Source organism: Dipodomys spectabilis, unplaced genomic scaffold, assembly GCF_019054845.1.
Source record: "Dipodomys spectabilis isolate Male_0828 unplaced genomic scaffold, ASM1905484v1 ptg000197l, whole genome shotgun sequence".
Lineage (NCBI taxonomy): Eukaryota > Metazoa > Chordata > Mammalia > Rodentia > Heteromyidae > Dipodomys > Dipodomys spectabilis.
In genome coordinates, this window is record NW_024870874.1 from 346,329 (window position 1) to 352,641 (window position 6,313).

Here is a 6,313-nt window from a genome sequence, read left to right on the forward strand (position 1 = left end):
TGTTTTCTTCTTACTCCTGAAAGTAGTCCAACAGAGACATAAAGACCTTCCTCTGCTCTTCCAAACCACCTGTTCCTCATAACTTCTTGCATTCCCACTAAAACTATGGCTCATGAGCTCAGCCCTACAAAGTATGAGGCTAACAGGGAAGCAGAGCTTTTTTGGTATGAACTAAAGATGGTAGAGGATGATGAACATAGTAATGGAGGCTCATCAATTTTGGAAGGGTCATCCTGAAAGGTTAAAGTTTGAGGCAGTGACCACCACGTGTTGCCACGTGTTGCTTAGCAAAGCAACACATGGTGGTAATCAAAACAATTGGTTGATTGTGTGCCTATATAAGACCTGCAAATGTTTAGCTCGGGGCTCTGCTCCTAGGCTCTGCTGTGTCGGAGTGTAGGACAAGCCCGAGCTGCAGCCCGTTTAAATAAAACAGCTGTAGAGTCTGACTCTCGGTGGTCTTCTTGCGGGGAGTCCTTCGACCTTGGCATTACAATCCAACCTCATAGGTAATTGCCTATCTGATATACACCTCTTTACTGTGTTATCCATTACATTAGACAGAAAATGCCATCAGCCATGAATTGACTACTTTCTCTACCACTAGTTATGTTGCTGTTTTTTCAACTATCAGGGTGGAGGCGGAGGGGGAGGGGGGGGGGGGAGAGTAACAAAAGTAGATACTTTTCAAGACTGTTACAGAATCTAAGGTCTTAGGCCACAATTAATCAGAGTACATTACCTCATATTGTGTGTGAAGTTTTGAGAAAGACAGCTCAGAGTTTGGTAGAATGAGTGATTATGAAAGTAACAATTATTGTAGATACTTTTTTTTTCATTTGTTAAAAAAAAAAAAAAACAAATAAAGCCAGGCATTGTGACACATGTCTATAATACCAGCACTTGAGAGACTGAGGTGGGAAAAGAAAAAGAAAGAAAGAAAGAGAGAGAGAGAGAAAGGAAGGAAGGAAGGAAGGAAAGGAGAACAGAAAATCAAGAAGTATTTTTGGTTGTATGCATCCTTTCTTAGCTTTTATAATGTAAGGGAATCTCATTTTTATAAGGACATGCTTTGTGCAGATGTATTTAGGAATGGTGGACTAAAAGAGATAAAAAGTTTCAGAAAGAAAACTGATACAGGACTCTGGAACAAATTATTAACAAATTAAAACTGCTCAATAATTACCTATAGAAAACTAGGGAGCTTCTTGCTGTGATTAATTCTGTGAAATAAATGTATCATCTCTTCAATTTATCATACAAGTTTGCCCACACTTCTTACCTTTGCAAAATGCATGAAATTGCCTGAAGAGAGAAACATACCATGGCTGCCACCTTGTGGTTTTAAATGTTACACTTGTCCTCAGAACTTAAGCTAATTTTATAAAAACTCTAACATTAGTTAAGTATGGCTTTTCTTCCTAGTATTATTATAAATTCTCCAAGTTGCAAAGAAGACTATGAATTAGTTTCTTAGTACCCGCTGACCACATGGAGGCTGAAATCAAGCAAGAATCACACAAGATCTATGACACACATCAAAATCTCATGGGTACACCTGTGCTCCTTACTAGTTAACAACTGAAAAATTATCTTTTACTTGAATTAGCAGAGGTGATAAATAACTTATGGTCTACTCACAAAATGGAATTAATAGCTACTCCCATTAAAATCAGAAGTAATCAGATGCTGGTGGCTCAAGCCTGTAATTCTAGCTACTCAAGATGCTGAGATCTGAGGATGCTGGTTCAGAACCAGCCTGAGCAGGAAAGCCCACAAGACTCTTATCTCCAATTAACCAACAGAAAGCTGGAAGTGGAGCTGTGGCTCAAGTGGGAGAGCACTAACCTTATGCACAAAAGCTCAAGGACAGAACCCAGGCCCTGAGTTCACACTCCAAGTTTCAGGACTGGTGTGAAAAAAACAAAATTGAAAAAACCAAATTTTTCCTTAAGTATTTCCCTATTTCTGACCCTTCAAAAGATCACATAGCTCTATTTCTGGCCCTTTGAAAGGTCACATAGCATAATAAATCCTGGGACCTAGAATCAAAAATCCCTTGCATTACCTATTAGCCAGGCTACCTTGGGCCTGAAATATAATACTCCCCTGCACATCCCTTTCCTTATTCACAAAACATGGATGAGCTCAACAGTACATACATAGTGACAGGGGTGTTGTGAGGATGGGTCGTAGCTTTTAGAGCAGTCCTTGGCACTCAACAATAACTATTTGCTATTTGTGACACTAAAATTACAATACATAAGCCAGATTTGCTTTATTGCTTCAGATCAGCACTTTCCCTTCAAAGTGTTTCCTGCTTCAGACTTGAGGTTCTGATTCTCCCAGCTCTTTCACTGTTTCTTTCTGCTGACACTGATGTCTCAGCTGCCAATGGCCCTGGAAGGCTGTTTGCTTTGCTGGAGTTGCGGTCCTTTAAATGACTGGACAGCAGTGCATCAATATTGCTATGCACTTCAGTTTACTGTATGCCTCCCGTTCTTACTCCAACGTGTATTTCCTTTTTCTTTTTCCTTTTTTTTGTCAGTCATGGGTCTTGAACTCTGGGACTGGACACTGTCCCTGAGCTCTTTGGCTCTAGGCTAGCACTCTACCACTTGAACCACAGCACTACTTCCAGTTTTCTGGTGATTTATTGGAGATGAGTCCATGGACTTTCTTGCCTGGGCTGGCTTTAAATCGTGATCCTCAGATCTCAGCCTCCTGAGTAGGTAGTTACAGGCATGAGCCACCAGCACCCACCCAATATGTATTTTCTTGACTCCAGTTAGTTTCTCTATGCTTTATTATATATCAAACAGGTATAGAGTTTTCTTCTTATGAAGAAATGGCACCTCTCAGCCCTGAAACACACATCATCCAGAGATACCAAGGTCTAGACTTGAAGCCATAGTGGAATGCACTTTCTGCAGTATCTCTCTTGAGAAGGGTGAATGTATGTTGAACACGAACAATAGTGGGAGTTGGTGCTTTTTTCCAAATACTTATTTTCCTTTCTTGTCTATGTCTCTTGGAGTTAGGTATGGTTCGTTAGTATGGAATACAAACAAAAGCAATGTGACTCTGGAGTGGAAGTTTGTTTAGGCCCATGATTCAGCCATGCTGATGATAGAATTTTGAGTCAAGATTGCATTCCTGGCCTGGCTCCAGGGTGATTATAAAACCCTAAACAGTGATCAAGGCCCTCCAAGAGCAAAGATGGACATCATTTGAAGAAAAATCACTTTTGTTGTGATAATGCTCTGAAACACTGGGGTTGTTTTCTCAGCAACACCTGGACTGTGCCATTAAAGAAAATAATACTAAAGCTACCAGCACAACTATGTTTATTGCAGCGTTATTTACCATAGCTAAGATATGGAACCAACCCAGATGCCCCTCAGTAGATGAATGGATCAAGAAAATGTGGTATACATACAATGGAATTCTATACCTCCATCAGAAAGAATGGCATTGCCCCATTTGTTAGGAAATGGAAAGACTTGGAAATAATTATATTAAGCAAAGTAAGCCAGGCCTAAAGAAATATAGGTCCCATGGTTTCCCTTATTTGCAATAACTAGTATATGTTTGAGACAAACAGAAACTGTCAGACAAGTTGATGTTTGGTGAAATGAACCCCAAGATAAGGATTCAAGGGGCTGGGGGTTTAGCTCAGTGGAAAGGTGCCCACCTGGCAAGCCCAAGGCCCTGGGTTCAGTCCTCTGCCCTGGGGGGGAGGGGGGGAAAGCTACAAAAGGATTCACGTTTTTTTCTTTCTTGTGATTGTTTCCAACATATTTATAAGATGATTTCTTTGTTGCTTTGTATGTCCCTCCCCCATGGTATAACCCCTGCTTTCACTGTATTTGATGTTGATATAATTTGTGGAGGGGAAGGGAAAAAACAACCTGTTTAAATAGTTACAGGTGGACCCACTATAATGAGATGTACAAGATGTTATGTCGAAAAGCAAACTTTACAACTTTGGTGGGATGGGGGGTGGAGGGTGGTGATAGGGGGGTATGGGGGGGTGGAGAGGGGAAGGGATGGGAAGGGGAAACAACGGAGGAGGCAACAATGCTTGATAAAAAATGTACTATCTTGCCCATGTAATTGTAACCCCTCTGTACAGTATTTTCACAATAATAAAAAAAAATTAAAAAAAAAAAAAGGAAGCTGAAGCCAATTCACTCTTTACGGCCTGGCCTATAGGGCACACTATCACTTTCACTATGTTCTGCTCATTGACACAATCATAAAATTCTCCCCAGGCTCTCAAAGGGGGAAGCAGAAACTTCTTAGGGGTAGCAAGAAAGGCTGAGAAAGACTATGAAATACTGCTGTGGCCACTTTTAGGATATAAACTCTGCCATACTTGGTTACCCGAGTTTAGTAAGGTACTTGGCAGAGTTGCTGGGTAGTAATTCTGCATCTTCTGCACTGGGCCACAGCCATAGCTAACTGGCTTTCTGCCTAGTACCCACTCTGCTTCCTCAGAGCCAGCCTTTCCCACGATGGGGACCTGCTACAAAGACTCCTTATCACAGACTCTGTACCACACACCCAGGAGGAACTGAGGAGCATGCTGTCTCTGTCCTCAGACAGAGTAATCAGTGTGACGTGAGCAAATTTTCTATGAAGAATGAGGTGCAATCTCTCTGAGGCTGGACCAGACAGGATTAGCTCCTGGTGATATTTTTCTCATAAAGGACTTTAAAAGCTTTGAGGCTTTATCTTAACCAAGGCCATCTCCCTGCCCATATGCAAGAGATTGGTTAAAAATCAAAAGGCTTGGGAGAATTTGGGGTGGGTTTTGTTTTTGAATAGATTAAAAAAAAAAAAAAAACTGCCCAAGTACACAGTAGCTTTTGTAGGGCTTATATTAAGAGAAAACCCTAACTGGGAGTTTATGCCTGAAGGACTAGTTTATCATTAGCAGTGCTGTGTGGACTAGATACCATATGCCACCTGTCACTGAATTACTAGTACCAGAATGACCCAGGAAAACAAGTTTGGTTAGTAAGTAAACTATTGATACTCCTACTACACATCCCCAGGTGCTACAATTTCTTCAAATCTATTAAAGTGGCAAAAAAGGAACAAGGCTAACTTTATACCACATCAAGAACCTTATATGAATCTTGTGTTTGCAGCCATTATAAGGAACTCTGGTTTTATATGTTTTGGCTGCAAAGTGTCTCCCACAAGGCTCAAGTATTGAAGGCTCAACTCCCCAGATGGCGGCTCCGATAAGAGGTGCCTGCATCAGGCCTGACTTAATGCATGGACCCACTGACAAGTTCACAATGTGATGGTGTTCCGGGGAGAAACTCTGAAGCAGGGCCTGGTTGGGGGGAGTGGATTACTGAGAGCATGTACTCTGGGGCTCTATCTCATCTCACGTTCCTTCCTCATCCTGTCAGGCCTCCTCCTTGTCCTCTCTGCTTCCTCTGCCAAGAGAAGAGTATGTCAGTTTTACTACACCCTCATCATCACATTCTGCCTCCCTATCAGCCCAGAAACCACAGAGCCTGCGCAGACCATAGACAGTAGCCTCTGAAAATCGAAGCCAAAACAATTCTTTCCTCCAATAGCCTTTTTCTCAGCTATTTATCATGGAGACAATGCCTAACACAGGTTTGCTAATACAAAATTAGTTTAATTATCTTTACTATTAAACTCCTAGGTGGTATCTCAATATGCTATACCTTATCAATCACTAAGTTAAAAATCCAAAGCCTAACTCCATACCCTAAAAACTGGCAGATCATATTCCATGTACTATTTTACAATGTACACAAGCTTATCAAATTTCCAAAGCATTCTTAATCCCACTCTGGCTAGTTATGGGAGGCTTTCCTTACCAGAAAATGTGTAGAGTCAAATCATGCTAGGTTTAAACAATTCAAACATCAACAAATACAATAAACAATTCAAACATCTACAAATACAAGAGCATCATTAAGTCATCCAATATTCATGATATTCCTTCAATTTCTTGGAGACATTTATAAACTGTAGGTAAAAACCTAAAGCTAGCCTTAATTCATGTTCCCATTAACCGAAATTCCTGGCCTCATCACTTTTCTCCTCAAGCATTCTTATGTTCACATGTAATACATGTGTAATAGTAAATTCACTTTTTATATATTTTATTATCCTAAAATAGACACTTAGCATTCAAATGAAAATCTTCTGTAAAGCCTACAATACCAATGATTAAAAAAAAACAACCCTAATAACTCCAGCTCTAGAACAAGTCTCCAGAAGTGACACTGGCTCCTATAAAACTGATATGATGAACTTCTAT